The sequence below is a fragment of the Chrysemys picta genome, chromosome 4, assembly GCF_011386835.1.
Source record: "Chrysemys picta bellii isolate R12L10 chromosome 4, ASM1138683v2, whole genome shotgun sequence".
In the NCBI taxonomy this organism is placed as follows: domain Eukaryota; kingdom Metazoa; phylum Chordata; order Testudines; family Emydidae; genus Chrysemys; species Chrysemys picta.
In genome coordinates, this window is record NC_088794.1 from 156,431,265 (window position 1) to 156,457,307 (window position 26,043).

The 26,043-nt window shown below is 46.5% G+C and overlaps 1 long non-coding RNA gene across 2 annotated transcripts in view; it reads right to left on the bottom strand.

Moving 5' to 3' along the window:
* The window catches only part of LOC122174473 (uncharacterized), a 234,530-nt gene that overhangs the window by 104,806 nt on the left and 103,681 nt on the right, over positions 1–26,043 (bottom strand). The gene's annotated exons all lie outside the window — the stretch shown is intronic.

The following is a 26,043-nucleotide window of genomic DNA, read 5'->3' on the forward strand; positions in this document are numbered from 1 at the left end:
TCACAGACAATCCTCTTGGGTACTCCAGTCTATCTTGCCTCCACACTTACACCAAAAATCACAAAATATGCTGGTTGCTCCCAGTCCCAAGAGACCAGTCACTTATCCCAGATCAATTTGTCCCTTAGATCTCTCACCACAGACAATGCCATGGGTACTGGACCCCATGGCTTGAAGTGGTTTCCATCATACACAGGGTTTACAGTTTGGTTCAATGGCTCTCAGCACCCCCACTATACACATTGTTCCAGCACCCCGGACAACGCTGGTAGTCAATTCTGTAGTAAACTAGTTAAGGATTTATTAACTAAAAAAAGAAATGTCAGAGTTATTTACAAGTTAAAGCAGACAACATATACACACAAATGAGTTCAGTGTATGGCTCCAAAAGATGACAAGAGGTAGTAACCTATCCACAATGTCTTTTTAGGGCTAACCCAGGTTGACCCTGGGGATCTTTGCATTGGTTTTTTAGCTAGGGTGACCAGATAACAAGTGTTAAAAATCGGGACGGGGTGGGGGATGACAAGTACTTATATAAGACAAAGCCCCGAATATTGGGAGTGTTCCTATAAAATCGGGACATCTCGTCACCCTATTTTTAGCTCCAGCCCTTGTAAGAGTCCAAACAGAAAACAGATGAAAAATCTTCATGTCACCTATCTTTTTTTCCCTCTTCCATGATTCCAGCTGCTTGCACGGGTGTAAGAGGGCCAGTAAATCAGCCTTTGTGTTGTGATGTTCGACAATGGCCCATTTAGTCTTGATAGTTCTGAATGGACTAGGGGAACCACTTTTCCTTCCTAGGTTTATACGTTCAGAGCAGGTGCTTTTATAGTCATAAAGCAAACTTATATTTTACCTTATAGCACAGGAAACACAGTCATTATAAAAAGATTAATGCATGTAACAACTTATAAGCATTTTATAGAGTCTACAGACTAAAGACATCCTTACAAGTCTAACACCTGTCTTGAACAACACTAACATACAGGTGAGCTGGTCTGGTTTCCAGTTATGAATTTGTCAGGACTCAGCTGATGCCTACAGCCTTGGCAAGAGCTGGCACCTGGTTTACTAGCGTCACAGCCGTCCCCTATTATTTTTCATAGATTTACCCCCTAAACATGCCACGTGGTTCCAGCTTTGGTCTAGTGCTCCAAAAGGGCAAATAGAAAGCTGGTCTGCCAAGGAATCTTTTGCACACCTTTGTGACTAGGGGCTGATCTCACAGCTAGTGGTACCTCCTCCTGGCCATCCTGGGGATTAATTCTGCCAGGTATTGCACCCCCCCCCAGTGTGTCTTCACTTGGCCTGCCTCATTCTGTGGCCCCTCTCACTCCAGGAGCTGTAGTTTCCTCTTCATGACTTGCCCCTCTGGTCAGGTCATTACATGGCTCCCTCTTCCGGGGTTGGTGTAAAAGTCTTCCCAGGCAGTCTGCTGGCATGATCTGTGCCACGTCACCTGTGGCTGGTAAGGGAACCTGCCCTTCTCCGGGTTCCAGTCCAGGGACCCTCCTGTCAGCAGCCAAGGCCCACACTGTCCTACCTTGCTGCTTTTCCCCTGAGCCTTTCCTACCTTCCTGGCTTGCCCCCTCTTTACATTCGCCAGCCTCCCAACTCCCTCCTCTCAGGGAGGGACTGTAGACTACCCTCTACCCCTAACGCACCTCCCTGCTCCTAAGGAGTGGCTACAGCCTACATCCCTGCAGCCCTCTTCTGCTGCCAATGTCCTGCCTTTATAGTCCTAGCCTAGCTCAATCCTTCGTGGCTGGGCTCCTTCACTCTCTCAGGAGATTGCTTGGCCACCTGATTCCTCTCTGTTGTGGCCTGTTGGGTTAATTAGCCCTCTTCTCAGGCTGCATTAACCCTTTCATGGCAAGTGGGGGGTGAACACCGCATCACAACCCCACATAGCAAACACAGCCAGTCCCTATTACGTGTAGGGCTGGTGGCCTAACAGCTTTGGGGCGGACTATCCAGAGGGCTCTTTGTGATACTGTTCGGAGTCATCTGACACTTTACATGAGACGAGCAAGAGCAAATCATTTGTCTCCAACCCAACATCCAGAAGTGGAGCCCAGATTTCTAATTTGCAGACTCTTTCCTTTTAGTCACAACCATGGCTTTGTACCATTGAGCACCAGTCACCTTTCCTGCCCTTTATTAACATGGGAAAGGGTCCAGACTCTTAGCAATGAATGCTGTAATTTTTCTTTTACATTTCTAGTTCCCCCGTGACCATGGGCTTCTTAGGGCTCAAAGGCCAACTCTTGAGGGGAACCAGATGAGGGAATCCAGGTCTGGTAGGCAACACTAAAATCTAAGGGGAAAAACACTTATCCTATCAATGCTGCCCAGAAAATAGCAAGCACGGGATGTCAATCGCCTGGAAGCCTTCATTTTTACATACATGGGTTTTATGCTCCATTAATAACAGTTAGCAATGGCTTTTTGTCCTTGGCTGTAACACTTACAACTTTCAAGTTTCATTAAAGGAGAGCAAAAGATGGAGCATCAAAAACTTCTGATTTCAGCTCTTACTTAGACAGCAAAATGTCCTGTCAGCAACAGTTTCAGGGAGATGAAGTCCAAGGGAGGAGGATGGGCGTCAGAGCACAAGCCACGACTTCAAAGCTCTATCTGCACAGCTATTTTTAAGTCTGCTGACCCAGGCTAGGAGGCTTGCTCCATAATGTTGTGTAGGCATTCCCTTAGAGTTAATTTCTTCTATAGACACCAGGTTGCAACATGGCTCCAAACCCTGTGAAATTCCTTTCATTTAAAAACCAAGATGTTTGTACTAACTTTGCTATTATTTCTAAAACACTCTAGCTAATGCTCAGGGTAAAAGTCAATTTTTTTTTTAAAGTTAAGCCTCCTTTTGTACTGACAGCCATTCTGAGATTACTTTATTTAAAGGTCATCTATAAAAGAGCTATGAAAGATTAATGTATTTCTAACATGCCAGTGTCAGAAATATTTAATAAATTATTTATAATTTTGCAATGTACAGGTTCCATATAAAAAAATAAATCATATAATTGTATTTATTATGATAAAACTTTTCAATAACCTATTATAAAGGAAAACCAGATATTGTGCATGGGTTCCAGACATGTTCAATATGCCATTCATAATGAAACATGCAAGCCTTTGTAATGAACCAGCCAACTAACATGTCTGTGGCCACACTGGCTAGATAAAAGGTGAAACCTGCTCACGTGTACCTGACCTCCACACTCTAACCCAAAGCACTTGCTCATGCTCTGCAGAGAAACTGAGGTTTTTCAGAGGCTGACTTTTCTCCCTGCCTTTAAGCTGCTTCTATAAGCATCCAGACGTTTCACTGCAATGAAGCCCGGAGGAGCCAGCATAGCTGACTAAATTAGGGGCACTGCTGGATAAGGGAGGGCAGGGAGAGAACAGGAACTGGAGCCCCAGTGGAGCAGGAGCTGCCAGCTATAAAGAAGAAATGAATGTTCTCGTGAGAACGGAACAAAGCAGCTGAGTATTAGGTCCAGGACAGAAGGGGAAAGAGAGGACAGGGTGTTGACCAGGCAACACAGGGAATAGGAACCAAAACTTGCGCAAGGGGGAAGATGACCAGGCCAAGGGAAACACATCTATAGGAGCAACCAGAGAGAGAACTATCAGTTACTCATCTTGTCAGTGAGAGACTTCTAGTTCCTAAGAGTTAATGGAGTAGGAAACTCATACTTTGCCCAAGGGAAGGGGAGGAAGGGGGATACTGGTAAATCTGTCTATTATCCTCCTGTGTAAGTAATCTCTCTCCTGTCCTATCCCATCCAATAACTATTACTCTCAGTGGAGGCAGCAAGCAGCTAATCTTGCTGCTGCCAAACCAGGGGTAGTTCTTTTGAGCATGGGAAATGCTCTGAGCAGCTGCTCAAAATACGTTTGAATGATTCTGCACATCTTGCAAGTGGTCCCTGTGGATGCTGAACCAGGCAAACAGCACATGGATTGACGGTGAACATATTGTACAGTTTTAGTAACAGAGTTCTTAACAATGGGTTTAGTGTGTGGGTGGTGTTAATGGGCTGTGATACACAGGAGGTCACAGTAGATGATCGGTTGGTCCCTTCTGGCCTTAGACTCTATGATTATAATCCTCGGACAGTTACATTTAAAACTATGGATGCAGCTCCCATTTCCCAGCTGACATTGCAATGAGTTATGCACACCATACAGAACATGGGTAGGTGCTGCACTATGGCCTACCATACCAGCCAAGGCTACCTTGGCTGAACACTCTGGAAAGCAGTTTCTCCACTGCTTTATTTCTCGCCAAACACACTTGGTTTTTAAAAGTTTCAGAGTAACAGCCGTGTTAGTCTGTATCCGCAAAAAGAAGAACAGGAGTACTTGTGGCATTTGTTAGTCTCTAAGGTGCCACAAGTACTCCTGTTCTTCTTTTTGGTTTTTAAAGGAGCTGCAAAAGTTATTCAAGTTAGCTGCTCCCATTCTGGATCTTTTCTCAACTAATGACGGAGGCTGTCCGAAATGATGGCCCTCCCCAAAGGTCACTGGTAACTTGCACTTGGCTGCTGCTTGACTCCCTGGTGAGTGCTTTGGCACTGCTTCCCTCCTGCAGCACTCAAGGAGCTGGTGCTAATGAGCTGCACCTTCTGGTCAAATACCATAAATGAGAAGGGGAACCACAAATTTTTTAAATTAACAATTACTGGCAAAATGTGCTGAGTTATAGATAAGCTGAAGGGCCCTGAAGGCACTAAAAGTCTTTTGCTTATTAAAAAACTGCCCTATCTATAACACACAAAGGGATTCGGGAGAGCACGCATTGTTATATCCAATCAACAGACAAATACTGTATGTTTTCACGTGAAGCAGATTCTGCAAAAGGTACCAACATAGACGTTTTGCCAAATTAAGTCCCAGAATAGATTACATGCAAAATGGTTGAGTTGGATAGTTTTAAAATTGTTTGATCATCGACATTTTTGTCAAATAACTGATCATGCAAGGGTCCCATGACAAAAGGATATGATTGTGGTGAAGCTTCATGGCTGTTGGAATGGGAATACTAAGGGAATGTAAAGAAAGAAGTTTTTCATCTGTGTAAGCTGCTTTATACTGAGTGCATCTTGATTAAGAAGTTGAAGAGAGGTTGCAAACCCACTGAGATCACGGATTAGTCCATAGTACATTCAGTAAAAAACATGGCATTTATTTTAATTGTTCCTGTAAGAAAATGTATTGGCCTGATAACAATGTAAATGTCACTCTTTGCATTTTAATGGCTGAAGTGACCTTGTCTTGCAGGGAAGCCAAATGGGACAACTGTTATTATAATACAAATTCTAGCTCATGGCCAACACAAAGAGAACTTGTTAAAGGAACAGGCCCATGCAGCTGCACACATTATGTGAGCTCTCATACCACCCACTCGTAGGGATTACATCATCTCGCCTTAAGCCGTCAGGTGGCTGAGTCACCTGTAGCATATGGAGATTCACTGAACTAACACCTGCTTCAGCCCATCCTTTCCTCCTCTATTGCCAACACCTGTCCTTAGGAAGTGAAATTAGACTCATTGGGGGAATTTTTTGTTTGTAACTAACCACAGGTTCTGGCCACCCACGTGCAAACCTCACGTCCCAGCTGTTTGCTCTGGGGTGCTGTTTGGTTTTGTACACGTAATTGTTTGTGTAACATCCTCAGCCCCACCAGCACACAGGTGGAGTTTCAGAACAATAAATACCAAGTGAGCTGCGAACAGAGGAGAAGCAAACAGAGGGTGTTCGCCTGGGAGGGAGTTCCCACAGAGTTTTTGCCTTTCAGGCTTCTGTGAGCAGTGAATACAACATCGGAAGAGGCTCTTACAAGGAAGACAATATGGATAGTGAACGATCAGGTGTTGTGACCTGCACAAGATGTGCAATATTTATTTTTCTCTCAGAGGACAGAAGCGACTTTGTCTGTACGAAGTGCACGCTGGTCCCCATATCGGAAGAGAAAGTTAAAGGACTAGAGACCCAAATATCAACCCTGTGTTGCAGCAGAGAAAATGAAGACTTCACAGGCAGGTTTGCTAACCTAGTGAGGAGGGCTTTAAACTAAGTTCGCCAGGGGATGTGGAGACGTAAGCCCTGAGGTAAGTGGGGAAGTGGGATACCAGAAGGAAACACAAAGAGGAGGGTGCAACAGGGGAGGCCTCCTGATTCATACTGAGAAAGTAGGGCAATCAGCTAGTTATCTTAGGTGCCTATAAACTAACACAAGAAGCCTGGGAAACAAGCAGAAGAATTGGAAGTCCTGGAACAGTCAAGGAACTATGATATGATTGGAATAACAGAGACTTGGTGGGGTAATTCACATGATTGGAGCACTGTCATGGATGGATATAAACTGTTCAGGAAGGACAGGCGATGAAGAAAAGGTGGAGGAGTTGCACTGTATGTAAAAAAGCAGTATGATTGCTCAGAGCTCCAGTATGAAACTAGAGAAAAGCCTGTTGAGAGTCTTTGGGTTAAGTTTAGAGGTAAGAGCAACAAGGGTGATGTTGTGGTGGGCATCTGCTATAGACCACTAGACCAGGACAATGAGGTAGAGGAGGCTTTCTTCGGACAACTAACAGAAGTTTCCAGATAACAGGCCCCGGTTCTCATGGGGGACTTCAATCACCCTGACATTAGACATTTATCTATCAGGGATGGTCTAGACAGTATTTGGTCCTGCCATGCGGGCAGGGGACTGGACTCGACCTCTCGAGGTCCCTTCCAGTCCTAGAATCTATGAATCTGCTGGGAGAGCAATACAGCAGTGCACAGACAGACAATCCAAGAACTTTTTGGAGAGTGTTGGGGACAACTTCCTAGAGCAAGTGCTGGAGGAACCAACTAGGGGCCGTACTCCTCTTTACCTGCTGCTTACAAACAGGGAAGAATTGGTAGGGGAAGTAGAAGTGGGTGGCAACCTGGGCAGCAGTGATGGTGAGAGGCTGAAATTCAGTATCCTGACAAAAGGAAGAAAGGAGAGCAGCAGAATACGGACCCTAGACATCAGAAAACTAGACTGACTCCCTCCTGGATCCCCTGGGAGGCTAATATGAGGGGGAAAGGAGTCCAGGAAAGCTGGCTGTATTTTAAAGAAGCCTTATTGAGGGCACAGGAACAAACCATCCCAATGTCCAGAAAGAATAGCAAATATGGCAGGTGACCAGCTTTGCTTAACAGTAAAATCTTCGGTGAGCTTAAACACAAAAAGAAAGCCTACAAGAAGTGGAAACTTGGACAGATGACTAGGGAGGAGTATAAAAATATTCCTCGAGCATGCAGGGGTGTAATCAGGAAGGCCAAAACACAACCGGAGTTGCAGCTAGCATGGGATGTGAAGGAGAACAAGAAGGGTTTCTACAGGTATGTAAGCAACAAGGTGGTGGTCAGGGAAAGTGAGAGACCCTTACTGAATGGGGGAGGCAACCTAGTGACAGACGATGTGGAAAAAGATGAAGTACTCAATGCTTTTTTTTTTTGCCTCGGTTTTAACAGACAAGGTCAGCTCCCAGACTGCTGCACTGGGCAGCACAATATGGGGAGGAGCTGAGCAGCCCTCAGTGGTGAAAGACCAGTTTAGGGACTATTTAGAGAAGCTGGACATGCACATGTCCATGGGGTTGGATGCAATGCATCCAAGGGTACTGAGGGTGTTGGTGGATGTGATTGCAGAGCCATTGGCCATTATCTTTGAAAACTCGCGGTGATTGGCGGAGGTTCCAAACCATTGGAAAAAGGCAAATATAGTGCCCATCTTTAAAAAAGGGAAGAAAGAGAACCCAGGGAACTACAGACTAGTCAGCCTCACTTGAGTCTCCGGCAAAATCATGGAACAGGTCCTCAAGGAATCCATTTGAAGCACTTGGAGGAGAGGAAGGTGATCAGGAACAGTCAATGTGGATTCACCAAGGGAAAGTCATGCCTGAACAACCTGATTGCTTTCTATGATGAGATAACTGGCTCTGTGGCTATGGGGAAAGTAGTGGATGTGATTTACCTTGACTCTAGCAAAGCTTTTGATATGGTCTCCCACCGTATTCTTAGAATCATAGAATAGAATCATAGAATATCAGAGTTGGAAGGGACCTCAAGAGGTCATCTAGTCCAACCCCCTGCTCAAAGCAGGACCAATTCCCAGCTAAATCATCCCAGCCAGGGCTTTGTCAAGCCGGGCCTTAAAAACCTCCAAGGAAGGAGACTCCACCACCTCCCTAGGTAACGCATTCCAGTGTTTCACCACCCTCCTAGTGAAATAGTTTTTCCTGATATCCAACCTGGACCTCCCCCACTGCAACTTGAGACCATTGCTCCTTGTTCTGTCATCTGCCACCACTGAGAACAGCCGAGCTCCATCCTCTTTGGAACCCCCCTTCAGGTAGTTGAAGGCTGCTATCAAATCCCCCCTCATTCTTCTCTTCTGGAGACTAAACAATCCCAGTTCCCTCAGCCTCTCCTCATAAGTCATGTGCTCCAGACCCCTAATCATTTTTGTTGCCCTCCGCTGGACTCTTTCCAATTTTTCCACATCCTTCTTGTAGTGTGGGGACCAAAACTGGACACAGTATTCCAGATGAGGCCTCACCAATGTCGAATAAAGGGGAACGATCACGTTCCTCGATCTGCTGGCAATGCCCCTACTTATACAGCCCAAAATGCCGTTAGCCTTCTTGGTAACAAGAGCACACTGTTGACTCATATCCAGCTTCTCGTCCACTGTGACCCCTAGGTCCTTTTCTGCAGAACTGCTACCTAGCCATTCGGTCCCTAGTCTGTAGCAGTGCATGGGATTCTTTCGTCCTAAGTGCAGGACTCTGCACTTGTCCTTGTTGAACCGCATCAGGTTTTTTTCGGCCCAATCCTCTAATTTGTCTAGGTCCCTCTGTATCCGATCCCTACCCTCTAGTGTATCTACCACGCCTCCTAGTTTAGTGTCATCTGCAAACTTGCTGAGAGTGCAGTCCACACCATCCTCCAGATCATTAATAAAGATATTAAACAAAACCGGCCCCAGGGCCGACCCTTGGGGCACTCCGCTTGAAACCGGCTGCCAACTATACATGGAGCCATTGATCACTACCCGTTGAGCCCGACGATCTAGCCAGCTTTCTATCCACCTTACAGTCCATTCATCCAGCCCATACTTTAACTTGGCGGCAAGAATACTGTGGGAGACCGTATCAAAAGCTTTGCTAAAGTCAAGGAATAACACATCCACTGCTTTCCCCTCATCCACAGAGCCAGTTATCTCATCATAGAAGGCAATTAGGTTAGTCAGGCACGACTTCCCCTTCGTGAATCCATGCTGACTGTTCCTGATCACTTTCCTCTCCTCTAAATGTTTCATAATTGATTCCTTGAGGACCTGCTCCATGATTTTTCCAGGGACTGAGGTGAGGCTGACTGGCCTGTAGTTCCCCGGATCCTCCTTCTTCCCTTTTTTAAAGATGGGCACTACATTAGCCTTTTTCCAGTCATCTGGGACCTCCCCTGATCGCCATGAGTTTTCAAAAATAATTGCTAATGGCTCTGCAATCTCACCCGCCAACTCCTTTAGCACCCTCGGATGCAGCGCATCCGTCCCCATGGACTTTTGCACGTCCAGTTTTTCTAAATAGTCCCGAACCACTTCTTTCTCCACAGAGGGCTGGTCACCTTCTCCCCATGCTGTACTGACCAGTGCAGCAACCTGGGAGCTGACCTTGTGCGTGAAGACAGAGGCAAAAAAATCATTGAGTACATTAGCTTTTTCCACATCCTCGGTCACTAGGTTGCCTCCCACATTCAGTAAGGGGCCCACACTTTCCTTGATTTTCTTCTTCTTGCTAACATACCTGTAGAAACCCTTCTTGTTACTCTTAACATCTCTTGCTAACTGCAACTCCAAGTGTGATTTGGCCTTCCTGATTTCACTCCTGCATGCCTGAGCAATATTTTTATACTCCTCCCTGGTCATTTGTCCAATCTTCCACTTCTTGTAAGCTTCTTTTTTGCGTTTAAGATCAGCAAGGATTTCACTGTTTAGCCAAGCTGGTCGCCTGCCATATTTACTGTTCTTTCTACACATCGGGATAGTTTGTTTCTGCAACCTCAATAAGGATTCTTTAAAATACAGCCAGCTCTCCTGGACCCCTTTGCCCTTCATGTTATTCTCCCAGGGGATCCTGCCCATCTGTTCCCTGAGGGAGTCAAAGTCTGCTTTTCTGAAGTCCAGGGTCCGTATTCTGCTGCTCTCCTTTCTTCCTTGTGTGAGGATCCTGAATTCGACCATCTCATGGTCACTGCCAGCAAGTTAAAGAAGTATGGATTGGATGGATGGACTATAAGGTGGATAGAAAGCTGGCTAGATCGTAGGGATCAACGGGTAGTGATCAGCAGCTCGATCTCTAGTTGGCAGCCAGTATCAAGCGGAGTGCCCCAGGGGTTGGTCCTCGGGCTGGTTTGGCTCAACATCTCTATTAATGATCTGGATGATGGGATGGATTACACCCTCAGCAAGTTCGCGGATGACACTAAGATGGAGGGGGAGAGGTAGATATGCTGGAGGGTAGGGATAGGGTCCAGAGTGACCTAGACAAATTGGAGGATTGGGCGAAAAGAAATCTGATGAGGTTCAACAAGGACAAATGCAGAGTCCTGCACTTAGGACTGAAGAATCCCATGCACTGCTACAGGCTGGGGACTGACTGTCTAAGCGGCAGTTCTGCAGAAAAGGACCTAGGGATTACAGTGAACGAGAAGCTGTATATGAGTCAGCAGTGTGCCCTTGTTGCCAAGGAGGCTAACAGCATATTGGGCTGCATTAGTAGAAGCACTACCAGCAGATCAAGGGAAGTGATTATTCCCCTCTATTCTGCACTGGTGTGGCCACATCTGAAGTATTGCATCCAGTTTTGGGCCCGCCACTACAGAAAGGATGTGGACAAATTGGAAAGAGTCCAGTGGAGGGTAATGAAAATGATCAGGGGGCTGGGGCACTTGATTTATGAGGAGAGGCTGAGGGAACTGGGCTTATTTAGTCTGCAGAAGAGGGGGGATTTGATAGCAGCCTTCACTACCCGAAGAGGGGTTCCAAAGAGGATGGAGCTATGCTGTTCTCAGTGGTGGCAGATGACAGAACAGGAGTAACGGTCTCAAGTTGCAGTGGGGGAGATCTAGGTTGGATATTAGGAAACACTTTCAGTAGGAGGGTGGCGAAGCACTGGAATGGGTTACATAGGGTGGTGGTGGAATCTCCATCCTTAGAAAGCAACAGAGGGTCCTGTGGCACCTTTGAGACTAACAGAAGTATTGGGAGCATAAGCTTTCGTGGGTAAGAACCTCACTTCTTCAGATGCAAGTAATGGAAATCTCCAGAGGCAGGTATAAATCAGTATGGAGATAACGAGGTTAGTTCAATCAGGGAGGGTGAGGTGCTCTGCTAGCAGTTGAGGTGTTAACACCAAGGGAGGAGAAACTGGTTCTGTAGTTGGATAGCCATTCACAGTCTTTGTTTAATCCTGATCTGATGGTGTCAAATTTGCAAATGAACTGGAGCTCAGCAGTTTCTCTTTGGAGTCTGGTCCTGAAGTTTTTTTGCTGTAAGATGGCTACCTTTACATACATCAGGGTTGGAAGGGACCTCAGGAGGTCATATAGTCCAACCCCCTGCTCAAAGCAGGACCAATTCCCAACTAAATCATCCCAGCCAGGGCTTTGTCAAGCCTGACCTTAAAAACCTCTAAGGAAGGAGATTCCACCACCTCCTTAGGTAACCCATTCCAGTGCTTCACCACCCTCCTAGTGAAAAAGTTTTTCCTAATATCCAACCTAAACCTCCCCAACTGCAACTTGAGACCATTACTCCTTGTTCTGTCAACAGGTACCACTGAGAACAGTCTAGATCCATCCTCTTTGGAACCCCCTTTCAGGTAATTGAAAGCAGCTATCAAATCCCCCCTCATTCTTCTCTTCTGCAGACTAAACAATCACAGTTCCCTCAGCCTCTCCTCATAAGTCATGTGCTCCAGACCCCTAATCATTTTTGTTGCCCTCCGCTGGACTCTTTCCAATTTTTCCACATCCTTCTTGGAGTGTGGGGCCCAAAGCTGGACAGAGTACTCCAGATGAGGCCTCACCAATGTCGAATAGAGGGGAATGATCACACCCCTCGATCTGCTGGCAATGCCCCTACTTATACAGCCCAAAATGCCGTTAGCCTTCTTGGCAACAAAGGCACACTGTTGACTCATATCCAGCTTCTCATCCACTGTAACCCCTAGGTCCTTTTCTGCAGAACTACTTCCTCGCCATTCGGTCCCTAGTCTGTAACAGTGCATGGGATTCTTCCATCCTAAGTGCAGGACTCTGCACTTGTCCTTGTTGAACCTCAACTGGAGTATTGTGTCCCATTCTGGGTGCCACATTTCAGGAATGTGGTAGATGAATTGGAAAAAGTCCGGAGAAGAGCAACAAAAATGATTAAAGAGAAAAAAAACATGACCTATATGGGAAAATTGAAAAAAATTGCTTTTGTGTAGCCTGGAGAAGAGAAGACTGAGAGGGGGCATGATAACAGTTCTCAAGTACAGAAAAGGTTGTTACATGGAGGAGGGAGAAAAATTGTTGTTCTTAACCTCTGAGGATAGGACAAGAAGCAATGGGCTTAAATGATAGCAAGGAGGTTTAGGTTGGACATTAGGAAAAAATTCCTTTCAGGTTGTTTAAGCACCAGAATAAATTGCCTAGAGAAGTTCATTCATTCCCCTCTATTCGGCATTGGTAAGGCCTCATCTGTAGTACTGTGTCAGCTTTGGGCCCCACACTCCAAGAAGGATGTGGAAAAATTGGAAAGAGTCCAGCGGAGGGCAACAAAAATGATTAGGGGTCTGGAGCACATGACTTATGAGGAGAGGCTGAGGGAACTGGGATTGTTTAGTCTGCAGAAGAGAAGAATGAGGGGGGATCTGAAAGCTGCTTTCAACTACCTGAAAGGGGGTTCCAAAGAGGATGGATCTAGACTGTTCTCAGTGGTACCAGATGACAGAAAAAGGAGTAATGGTCTCAAGTTGCAGTTGGGGAGGTTTAGGTTGGATATTAGGAAAAACTTTTTCACTAGGAGGATGGTGAAGCACTGGAGTGGGTTACCTAAGGAGGTGGTGGAATCTCCTTCCTTAGAGGCTTTTAAGGTCAGGCTTGACAAAGCCCTGGCTGGGATGATCTAATTGGGGATTGGTCCTGCTTTGAGCAGGGGGCTGGACTAGATGACCTCCTGAGGTCCCTTCCAACCCTGATATTCTATGATTCTATGATAAGAGAAGGTGTCTTAGGGAAGGGGCTATGCATGTTGCATGCAACTGTCTCACGGCACCCTGCCTATTAAAAATAGTTCTGAGCCTAGTGTCTTGGTTGCAACACACTGGGCCAATCCGTTTTTCTGGTGGGACTGTCCAGCAATGGATGGGACATTTCTCTCCATCACGAATAAAAGAAACACTGAAAAAACAAAAAAGTTCTTTATCAGTTTGGACATGATACTGTAAGGAGCGCCTCATTTCTTTAAGACAATCCATTTACACAGGCACAATGAGAGGAGAATGAGCTGCTAAACCTTGTACTACAGCAGCACTGCAGATTATCAAATTAGATATACAAAAGCAACATAATAAAAATTATCAAGGCCTCTGTGAGCTGTAGCCCCATTTTACTGACATTTTAAGTGGTATTCTCTACAATCTGCTCAGATATATCTAAAATGCTCTATTTATTTTTCTCAATTACTTATATTTCTATTATCTTGCTGGCTTGCTCAGGAGCACGAACAACCCATTTGGTTCTTGCACCTCACAGTCCTCTCCAAAGAGCTGTGTAAAGATTTCCAATGAGCATGAATGGCTTGTCCAGCTGTGCAGTGGAGTTATTTATTGACACTTGAATCCACTAGCTGAAATCAATGGGGCTCAGGAACATCATTAGTAATATTGTTATCAACAACATCAATCAATAGATAAGGCCCTTAGAATGATCTTTGCTTTACATTCTCCCTCAGTGCAATAGCCCGACTTTTCACAGCAAGCAACAAAAAAGAAAACAAAGGTGTGTGGAGGGTGTGGGGGAACGAGTCTGGGTTTCTTCTCTCTGGAGCAACATGTCTCCAGGGGACACAGCTGATAATTTCTACACTCAGGGCAATGTAATATTTACCAAGTCATTCTGAGTATGAAGGCAGCAAAGTGAGATGGTCTTTGTTCAAGGAGTTAGCAGGGGATGCTTTGGGGACAGGTTCTTGGGTGATGGAGTTGTGTGCCCCTGCTCTGTGTGGAGAGCCCCCGAGTACACCTGTGTTATTAACTTGCACTGTGGTAACACCTACAGAAAGGGGGCAAGCAGGAAGAGTGGAGGGCAGGGAGAGTAAGACTGAGGGGGCGGGAGTGAAAAGCCAATCAGCATAGGGTAGAGAATGTCCGGAGTAAAAGCTATCAAATGAGGCAGGTGATGACATCATCACCAAGCACTGGTCCCTCCTGCAACCACCTGTCTCAGCTCTGGTTGGCTGAGAGAGTGGGGGGCTCCTGCCAGCTGTTTACCTTTCTTCCCTAAGCCCATATGACCAGGTCGTGGGGCAGGAAGGCTGAAGCCTGCCTCCAGTGCTAGGGAGATCCTTCAGTAGCACAGGGACTCCTTGCCAGCTTCACTCTCTGCTGCCAGCAATAGGTGGTGTGGTCAGGGCAGGTTTTTGAAACACCATACCGTAGCTGCTGCTTGGGGCTGTGGACAGCCAGCGTCAGACAGAACAGCTCTTCAGCTGTTCTAATTTATGCCTGGAAACTAACCCTGTACACCAGAGCCCAAGGAGGGCATGAGTGGGATGTATGCCACCTGCTCTGTCTACTCTAGGCCATAGCTAAGGATTTGACCCCTAGGAAGCAAAGGGGAGGGAGGGGGGCATGAGGAATGTATATACATGGAAGTGGCAGGGGGAAAGAGCTGCACTCAGTAGTGCAGAACTTAAAGTTTAGAAGTAAAGGGCCAAATCCTGCAACACTTGCTTGGCTTTTACTCAGTGCTTTCTCAGGGAAAGCTCACATTAATGTCACTGAGCAATGTGAGAATAAAACCCGACTCAGGATTGAATCCAACAATGGAGATCAATCAATTTTTAAATAATAATGGTATCCCTCCCTCCTTGCAAGAGCAAAAAAGTTGTATAACACATTTGTTTGTGAACTCTTCATAGTGCCATCTCCAGTATGCAGTTACTCACAGCAACCAGCACTAATAGGACTGTAATTCTAGAATACTGCATTTCCTATTGCATGTGTTCCATAGTTCATGGCAGAATACACAAATGCTAGCCAAGTTTATTCAATTTAACAGTATATTAAACATTCATCTGTTAATAATGATCAGAGCTCATGACAATTTCTCTCTTTTCTTCCTTTTCACTGAGGGAAATGCCTGTGCGATTTGCATAGCAGATCTTAACTGCAATATTCACTCACTCTGATAATGCTCGGGGAGGGGGGGGGGAAGATCATTGTATTTAAACACAGAAGCCATATAAGGCACTGTGATTGGGAACAAGTCCACAACTCCAGTACAGGATTGGACCACCCAGGGTTTGATTACGCTGCCCAACCTTCTCTTGAGATTCTTCATAATCTAAGACTCTGCAAACAGTTTATCCCAAACTCTTCTGGAGGCTTCTCTATTTTTCACAAATCAGAGGATTTCCTTTTATTTTCAATCTTTAATTATTCGGGCTCAGTATTTTCTTATTGTAGCCTGCAAAATTAAAAACTGAAGAGGATGGAAAAATAATTAGAGAGAAACAAAAAAACCACTCATTCAGAAACTCCCTGCCTCTAATTATTTCCATGCCCAATCCACAGGTGTACCTTCCAGCAATTTAAACTCTACTCTTCACAGGTATTGACAGCAATAACCTTAACAATAAATAGGATTTGCTATTTTATATGCTTAAAAATAGGATTAAGAAATTACATATAGGCCTTCCTTCAAGTCTCCCAGAAAGAGAACATCAGCAATAGCAAAAGGAAAACTGGGAGAAAACAGAAAAGGGTGCTTACCAGCTAGGAGAGGGAAGCAGCCAATACACAGCAATCAGGAGCAAAATGGCCATATTAGGTTTACAGCAGTTTGATTCTACCAAATTTAAAGGGCCAGTCAAAGGAGGGCATGCTGGGAAATGTAGTTCCTACAAGACGGCATTATGTACTCCTCGGCAGGGGTCTTTTGTACTGTTTTGCCTGTCACTACTGTGTCACAGAGACCATTTCGGTTACAGCAGCATTTATAGACAATTGTGGTGAAATTAGTGTGGGAAAGTTGAAAGGAAAATGAAGGAACGGAAATAGTCAAAAAGCAGGGTCTTTATGTCAGGTTTGGTATGAAGAGTTAACAATCAGAATATGCAGAAACCTGGAAAGGGTCTACAAAGGTCTTTAGCCAGACTTTAAATACCAGCCTCTTGCTCTCCGTGTCTCAGTTCCTGGTTACCCAACTGGAGACACTGTGGTTTGAGGAGGAGTGGGGTCCAGGTGAAGAATACTCGCTTAATTGAGCACCTTCCTATTCCTGAGTCACAGCCTGCCACTGTCGTACACAAGCAGTGAGGGTGGGTGCAGCCAGAGACCCAGGCAATTTACCTAATGCCCATCCAACTACTGACATTGGACATTTTAAATTCAGCAGCTCTGGGTAACTTGCATCTAAGGACTAGATCCACCAAGGGATTGAGTTGCCTAACAACATTTAAAGCCTCAGAACCCCTGCTCAGCTGCCCCTAACCCATAGGCACCAACAGTCTCTAGGTACTTAAGATTTCACCAGTGAAGTCCCTATATTGCCTAGATTTCTGGGCACAAAGCCACGAATACTGATGCTGCTGAGCTGCTCAGCGCCTAAATCCTAGCAGGATTCTCAATCTAGGCATTTGCCTATGGGGCCCAATCTGGTAGGCATGCTCTAGAAGCTGCCTGCTAGATAGGGCCCCACCTAAAACATGGAGGAGGAGCCTCCTAGCCCTCCCCCAGTAGCCCAGTGGTTAGAGCACTCAGCTAGGATGTGGGAGACCCCAGTTCAAATCTCCCCCTACCTTGTTCAGAGCAAAGACTTGAACATTAATCTCCTACCCAGGTCTGTAACTAGAGCAGGGTGGGAGAGGCAGCCACCCAGGGTGCAGACCCAGTGGGGGGGGGCTCAAAAATGGGACAGTGCAGGATCAGGCCCAGTGGCATCAGCACTCCCACAGGATCAGGTCTAGTGCTGTCAGCACTTCCTCCCCTTAGGATTGGGTCCAGCAGTGTGTGTGTGTCTCTCTCTCTCCCCCCCGCCCGCCAACTGGGCTGTTAAAAGTCCAGTCAGTGGCACCGTTGGGGCCTGGGGCTCTGCACAGCTTCCTATAAGCCACTGCTAGGTCCTTGTGGCCCTCTAGGCGCATGGGCAGCTAGAGAGCCTCAGTGCGCTGCTCCCACTGGTCTCAGTTCCCTACCCCCAAACAGAGGCCTGGCTGGAGTGGAGTGGGTGGTTTGGAGCTGCTTCTCCTTGCCTCTGCAGCTGGAGGCCCTGGGTCCTAGTGCCTGTCTTCTTCCCCTTCTGCATGTGATGGGTACAATGGTGAGTATCCGTGGGCGAGAGCAAGGGGAGTGGGGGCATGTGGGATATCAGGGAAGGGAGCTGAGATGGGATAGGGCAGGGAGAAGAGAGGGGGATGAGGAAGAGAAGGGGATAGCAGGAAAGCAGGAGCCCCTCATGCAGCATCCTCGTTAAGCCAGCCCACTCCCCCTACCCTGACAGCCCACCTCCAGCAGGTGCCCCCTCCAGTGCCTTCCAAATACCCCCTCCAGCACTCTGCAAATATCCCTCCTAGTACACAGACACCTCCCAAATATTCCATTCAGCTCCTTTCTCCCACCCCCCGGGCAGCATCCTCTATTTGGGAACTTAAAATATCATACCCGTAGGGGTCACTCCATTCTCACAGCCTTGCTTTCTGGAGTTGGTGGGAGCGAGTCTGCCCTGCCATCAGCTGCCTGTCCCCAGTGCCTGGGCTGACCATTGGGCTCACGTGGCAGAGCTCAGGCTGTGTGACTGCAAGCCGGGGAGCAAGGGGCACTTTCACTCTGCGCATAGGAGAGGGTGGGGAGAGTCACTAGGTGCAATGGCAGGTTCCCGGGTGGCAACTGTGGTCTGATCGGGCTGCTGAGAGACAGGTGCCCAAGGGGAATGAGGCATGCAGGGAGTAGGGACATCTCGTGGCAGCCAGGCTCCTTCAGGGCAGAGGCAGCTTGGAGCTGTGCTGCCCACTCTGCTGGAGGAGTGCCCAGCTGTGCAGAGGCAGCTGGCTCAGGGAGCAGGGCAGGGAGGGCTGCCAGGCAGCCAACCAGCACCCTGGCTCCTACAGCATGGAGAGCCAAAGGGCGGGGCAGCTCCCACCAGCTTCCAATCTACTGGCAGGAGGCCATGGTTTTCAAGCTGTGGGGCACTTCCCCCTAGAGAGGCATGCCCCCACAGTTTGAAAACCTCTGTTCTAAGTGGGAGGCAGAAATCAGGGGGGCACATGACCCCACATCTCCCCCTACACGTCACCTCTATGGGATGCAAATATGATTGCTCGCGTTGGGCACTAAAATGATTAGTTACGGCTCTGCTCCTACCTCCCAGGTGAGTGCTCTAACCAAAGGGCTATAGGGTGTTCTGGGGCAGCCTCTCTCGTTGTCTCTGATAGAAGCTCTTCCAAGCTGTATAAAATATAGGGCTGTCAAGCAATTTAAAAAACTAATTGCGATTAATCGTGCAATTAAAAACATTAATCTTGCTTAATCACAGTTAAACAATAATAGAATACCATTTATTTAAATATTTTGGATGTTTTCTACATTTTCAAATACATTGATTTCAATTACAACACAGAATACAACGTGTACAGTGCTCACTTTATATTTATTTTTGATTACAAGTATTTGCTATGTAAAAAAACAACAAAACAGTATATTTCAATTTACCTAGTACAAGTAGTGTAGTGCAATTTCTATCATGAAAGTTTAACTTACAAATGTAGAATTATGTACAAAAAACTGCATTCTAAAACAAAACAATGTAAAATTTTAGAGCCTGCAAGTCCACTCAGTCCTACTTCTTGTTCACCCAATCGCTCACCCAAACAAGTTTGTTTACATTTGCAGGAGATAATGCTGCCTGCTTAGGGTGATCAGAAAGCAAAAGTGTGAAAAATCGGGACAGGGAGTGGGGGGTAATAGGAGCCTATACAAGAAAAAGACCCAAAAACCGGGACTGTCCCTATAAAATCAGGACATCTGGTCACCCTATGCGCGCTTCTTGTTTACAACGTCACCTGAAAGTGAGAACAGGTGTTTGCATGGCACTGTTGTAGCTGGCGTTGCAAGATATTTATGTGCCAGATGCACTAAAGATTCATATGTCTCTACATGCTTCAACCACCATTTCAGGGGACATGCGTCTATGCAGATGATGGGTTGTGCTTGATAACAATCAAAAGCAGTGTAGACTGACGCATGTTCATTTTCATTAGCTGAGTCAGATGCCACCAGCAGAAAGTTAATTTTCTTTTTTGGTGGTTTGGGTTCTGTAGTTTCTGCATCAGAGTATTGCTCTTTTAAGACTTCTGAAAGCATGCTCTACATCTCGTCCCTCTCAAATTTTGGAAGGCACTTCAGATTTTTAAACCTTGGGTCGAGTGCTGTAGCTATCCTTAGAAATCTCACATTGGTACCTTCTTTGCCTTTTGTCAAATCTGCAGTGAAAGTGTTCTTAAAATGAACATGTGCTGTGTCATCATTCAAGACTGTTATAACACGAAATCAGGAGCGCCACCAGCTTTTCTGCCACCCTAGGCGGCGGAAGGTCCCGCCCCGAAATGCCGCCCCCCACAGAGGCAGCGGAAGGTCCCGCTGCTGAAATACCACTGCGGTCGCTGCCCCCCAAATTGTAGCGCCCTAGGCGACCGCCTAGGTCGCCTAATGGGTTGCGCCGGCCCTGCATGAAATATATGGCAGAATGTGGGTAAAACAGAGCAGGGGACATACAATTCTCCCCCAAGGAGTTCAGTCACAAATTTAATTAACGCTTTTTTTTTTTAAACGAGCATCATCAGCATGGAAGCATGTCCTCTGGAATGATGGCCAAAGCATGAAGGGGCATACGAATATTTAGCATATCTGGCACGTAAATACCTTGCAATACCGGCTACAAAAGTGCCATGCAAATGCCTGTTCTCACTTTCTGGTGACATTGTAAATAAGAAGGGGGCAGCATTATCTCCCGTAAATGTAAACAAACTTGTTTGTCTTAGCGATTGGCTGAACAAGAAGTAGGACTGAATTTTTATCTTGTTTTGTTTTTGAGTGCAGTTATGTAACAAAACAAATCTACATTTGTAAGTTGCACTTAGATTGCATTACAGTACTTGTATGTGGTGAATTAAATATTATTTCCCTTGTTTATATTTTTTACAGTGCAAATATTTGTAATAAAAATAATATATACTTGGATTTTAATTACAACACAGAATACAATATATATGAAAATGTCAAAAAAAAATCCAAAATATTCAATACATTTCAATTGGTATTCTATTCTTTAACAGTGCAATTAAAATTGCGATTAATTGCAATTATTTTTTTTGAGTTAATTGCATGAGTTAAGTGAGATTAATCGACAGCCCTAGTAAAATGCATACATACTTGGCCACAGAGGGCATGAGAATGACTCCAAAGGCTGGTGGTTAGAGCACTTATCTCACAGACCTGGGTTCCAGTCCCTGCTCGAATGACTATTTTATAAAGAGTGGGAAAACCTCACCAGGAGTGACTGAGAGTGCCAAGCTGTGCTAATCAGGTAAATGTGATCCTTGAATGTATAAACAAGGGAATCTTGAGTAGAACCAGAGAGATTATTTTACCTCTGTATTTGTCACTGGTGTGATCGCTGCTGGAATAGTATGTCCTGTTCTGTTGACCACAGTTCAAAAAGGTGGTTGATAAATTGGAAATGGTTCAGAGACAAGCCACAAGAATGATTAAAGGATTAGACAACATGCCTTATTATGAGAGATTCAAGGAGCCCAATCTATTTATCTTAATATTACCTCTTCTGGCCTGAACAGCTAGCCAAAATTTGGGGGGCTGTAGGTTGTTCCAGTTAGGAGAAATTGAGGAGTCTAGTGCCTTTGATGCAATCTTGTTGAATTACAAAGAATTTACAAACACTTGTTTCCTTGAATACGGGAGGAACTAAACAACAGGAGATATTCTCTTGATTTAAGCCTCTTTTAGCCAGCACCACACTGTGCTTGTCCAGGCTGTGTGTGTAACTTCTGCATCGGTCTGTTTCTGTGTGCTTCTCTCTCTCTTACACACACATACCCTTTACCCAAAACAATACCCAGTGAAGCTTTCTGCTCACATAGTTCTAATTCCTGGGCAGACTTACATATGCCTTTGTTTTAGGTAAGGGCTGCTATAAAGGAGTTTAACTGTTTCTTACAGTTACATTAAATGATGGGCAGAGGTCACACCAACCCACTTCACTGACACTTCACCCACCCTCTGCAAGGTTGCAGTGTGTGTGACCACGGCCGGTGCAACCACTAGGCGAACTAGGTGGCCGCCTAGGGCGCCTAGTGGTTGAGGGCACCTAAAAGCCCGCTCAGGCGAGGAAGTGGCGTGGCGGTGATCTGGGGTGGGGGTGTGCGGGGAGGGCCACCCGCAGTAAGGGGGCGGGGGGCACAGGGGAACCGTTCCCCGCCCCAGATCACCTCCACTCTGCCTTCTCCACTGAGCACACAGCCCCCGCTCTAATTCTCCTCCAATTGGCTCCGCAAGCCTGGGCGCGGAGGAGAATTAAAGAATTAGAGCGGCGCCGGCGTGCTCAGCAGAGGAGGTGGAGCGGAGGTGAGCTGGGGCGGGCTCCCTGGCCGGAGTTAGCTTCTGCGGGGGGGACTCCCTGGGTGGGTGGGGTTAGCTGCAGAGGGGGGGGGTAGCTGCTGCGGGGGGGGCAGCGGGCTCCCCAGGTGGCGGGCTGGGTTAGCGGGGGGGCGTGGTTAGCTGCCACGGAGGGGTGGGGTTAGCTGGGAGGGGGGTGGCACATGGTGGAAGTTTCGCCTAGGGCACGAAACTTCCTTGCACCGGCCCTGTCTGTGACAGCATCCCAATGCAAGAGGCCAGGAGCTCACTGGTATCTGGTAGTGAGTTTCAGCTCGCCTGAGCAGTTGAGTATACCCCCATTCACTAATTTCATAACTGGTATATAAAAGGTGTTATGTACAATAGCGATAGAAAGCTAACAACATACTGGTCATTAATATGACTTTGTTGTGTTATGTACAGAGAACATCTTCAAAATTAAAACATTAAAACATACTGAGAATATGTTCTTATAGAGTGTCTGCCAGGCAGGGCTGAAATCACCCCCTCCTAGACAAAGGAATGTAGTTCTGCCACCTTGAAGATATTTCCAAGGTATATTAAGAGACAATGGGAATGCAACTTACATAAAAAGTAAACGGGACCATCAAGCCAATAAGGGGAGGAATTGGAGATTATCACTCAGCATCATAGCTGGGGGAGAAGACTGCAAACACCAGTGGGAGAAGCCGCCAGCATGGAACTTCCTTCACTAGGAGACCCCATGTCACCTTCCTCACAGCTTGAATGAACTTTATTTGTGGAGTAACCTTCAGAATAATCCATTTCAGTGGTTCACTGGACTATAAAAGAGGGGAGGCAAAGAACCCCAAGTTATCTTTCACCTAAGTGGACAAAGGAACTGTGACTTTGTGGGAGATCCTGACCAGAGAAGACCAGCCATCTTGCTGGAAGGTAGACTGGTAAGGAAACTACCTTGAACAAAGGCCATAGCTTGTTTTGTTGTCTTAGCCTCTAGCAAGGGTTTTTCATTTTTATTTGCTTGTAACCATTTCTAACTCTAACCCTTTGTTCTTGAACTCACTTAAAATCAGCTCTCCTTTTGTTAATAAACTTGTTTTACTTTTAAACTTAACCCAGTGCTGCATTGGAACTGAATAATTAATAACTTTGGTTTAAGTGATAAGCTGTGTATTTTGTCTCTTTAGAGATGACAATGAACCTTATTATTCCTCTGCATAGTCCAGGAAAGGGCTGGACATTGGAGACTGGGGGGACGTTGAGGTCATTTTGCTAGGTGTAACCAGAACTGGTGTACTGTGGCTGGAGTGTAACAAGCAGTCTGCTTGTCTGCTAGCTAGAAGCAGCCAAGCCGTGAATTAGAGGGAGGTGATGACACAGCCCCTCACGGTTGGGAGTGCATTGCAGAACATGACACAGGGATTTAATCTTAGTCTGTAAACACCTACATAGGGAACAGAAATTTGACAATAGAGAGCCCCTCAATCTGGCAGCCAAAAGGTATAACATGATCCACTGGTTGGAAGTTGAAGCTAGACAAATTCTGACTAGAACTAAGCTGTAAATTTTGTCATTGAGGGGCTGTGGTGGAGTCTCCATCACTGGAAATTTTAAAATCGAGATTGGATATTTTTCTACAAGATGTGACCTAATTAAATATCACTATTGGATGTGAAGCAGGAATTAATTCAAGGAAGTCCTATGGCCTGTGTTATGAAATATGTCAGACTAGATAATCACAATGGTTCCTTCTGGCCTAAAAAAATCTGTGGAAAAACCCCAGAACCAAGTGGCAGAATCCTACCTGGGAGCACTATGTGGGCAAACAGGAGGATCTGTGACTGCTAGCAGCAAATATCTAACCAATGGCTGGAGACAGGACACTAGATGGGGAGGGTTCTGAGTTACTACAGAGAATTCTTTCCCAGATGTCTGGCTGGTGGGTCTTGCCCACATGCTCAGGGTCTAACTGAGCACCATATTTGGGTCTCGGGAGCAATTTTTCCCCAAGTCAGTTTGGCAGCAACCAGGGGGGTTTCACCTTCCTCTGCAGCATGAGACATGGGTCACTTGCAGGTTTAAACTAGTGTAAATGGTGGCTTCTTTGTTACTTGAAGTCTTTAAACCATGATTTGAGGATTTCAGTAACTCAGCCAGAGGTTAGGGTTCTGTTACAGGAGTGGGGTGGGGGGCAGGTTCTATGGCTTGCAATGTGCAGGAGGTCAGACTAGATGATCATGATGGTCCCTTCTGAGCTTAATGTCCATGAGTCTATGAGAGAGGGATTTTCCTAGCAGCAGCAGCAGCAGCAGCAACTACGAGGCTGCAGAAGAGCCCTAATGTAACTAACAAATATTAGCAGGTGCTATTAATTACCTGGCACAGTCTATCGGTTTATAAAGTAACTTCAACGTGGTGTGATAGTCAGATATCTCGGGACTTGCCAGGGCCACAGAAAGCAGGTAGGAGAGCTTGTTTTTAAAGTTGTGCAATAATAGACCAATGAGGGTGCATGGAGAGAAATGCTCGTTAAATCCCAGGTTTAATGTAAGCTGGCATTCATTATTAACCTTGCATAGATAGCAACAAAGGGTCCTGTGGCACCTTTAAGACTAACAGAAGTATTGGGAGCATAAGCTTTCCTGGGTAAGAACCTCACTTCTTCAGATGCAAGAAGGCGGCTTGCATCTGAAGAAGTGAGGTTCTTACCCAGGAAAGCTTATGCTCCCAATACTTCTGTTAGTCTTAAAGGTGCCACAGGACCCTCTGTTGCTTTTTACAGATTCAGACTAACACAGCTACCCCTCTGATACTTGCATAGATAGTGATTACTAGAGTGTATTCAGAATTCCCATTCTGCATATAGCGAGTACTGCAGTAGGGTAAATCTATGGCGTGGTAAATGCCTAGACGTTAAAGGATAAAATCACCTGCTGTAGCTTTTAGCATCTGGGCACTTTTTCCCTAAAAGGAGGGTCTTGTTTCCAGTGAGCCTCAGCTCTTGGGAGTTTTGGTAAAGAGAATGAACATGGTTCATTACAAACTGTTGTTTTGCCCCAAGAACAAATGAGAAGTGAAATAATTGGAGTGGGAGGTGGAACATGGGTGGACATATCCATACATACGACAGAGAAGAGACATCTTCACCCAACAATAATTAATTCCCTTATGAAGGTACATGTGATTACTGAATACCTGAAATGGTTCCACCTGCATAACTGCACTGTGGACTTGTCACTGCAGCCATCTTGTGTAACATGAACATATTTGTTTGAAGTAGAGAAAATCGGAACTCAATCCTACATTCCTTGCATGCTCGACCTTCCCAATGACCTCAGTGTGAGTGGTGGGCATGCAAGCAATACAGAACTAGGCCCTTAGACCAGGGGTCTCAAACTCAAATGACCATGAGGGCCACATGAGGACTAGTACATTGGCCCGAGGGCTGCATTACTGATACCTCCCCCCCCCGCTGCTCTCAGCCCCGCCCCCACTCCACCCCTTCCATGAGGCCCTGCCCCTGCCCCGCCTCTTCCCACCCCTTCCATGCCCCCATTCCAAACCCTTCCCACCCCAGGGGGTGCAGGAGGGGTGTGGTGGGGGCTCAGGGCAGGGAGTTGGGGTGTGGGGTGCAGGAAGGGTGAGGGGTACAGCAAGGGGTCAGGGTGCAGCAGGGGGCTCAGGACAGGGGGTTGGGGTGCAAGAGGAGTGTGGAGTGCGGCAGGGGGTTCAGGGTGGGGCAGGGTGCAGGGTATGGCAGGGGGTCAGGGTACAGGAGGGATGCAGCATGGGGCTCAGGGCAGGGGGTTGGGATGCAGGAGGGGTGCAGGGTGAGGCAGGGGGTCGGGGTGCAGGGTGTAGCGGGGGCTCAGGGCAGGGTGTTCAGCTGCAGGACGGGTTTGGGGGGCAGGACAGGCTCCCTGCCTGCCCTGCCCCCGCAAGAGGCTGGAACATGGGGAAGGGGGAGCGGAGGGGCTGTGCATTTCTGTTGCTTGAGGCACCGCCTCCAGCAGCTCCCATTGGCTGCGGTTCCCTGTTCCTGGACAATGGGAGCTGCTGGGGATGCTGCCTAAAGCAAC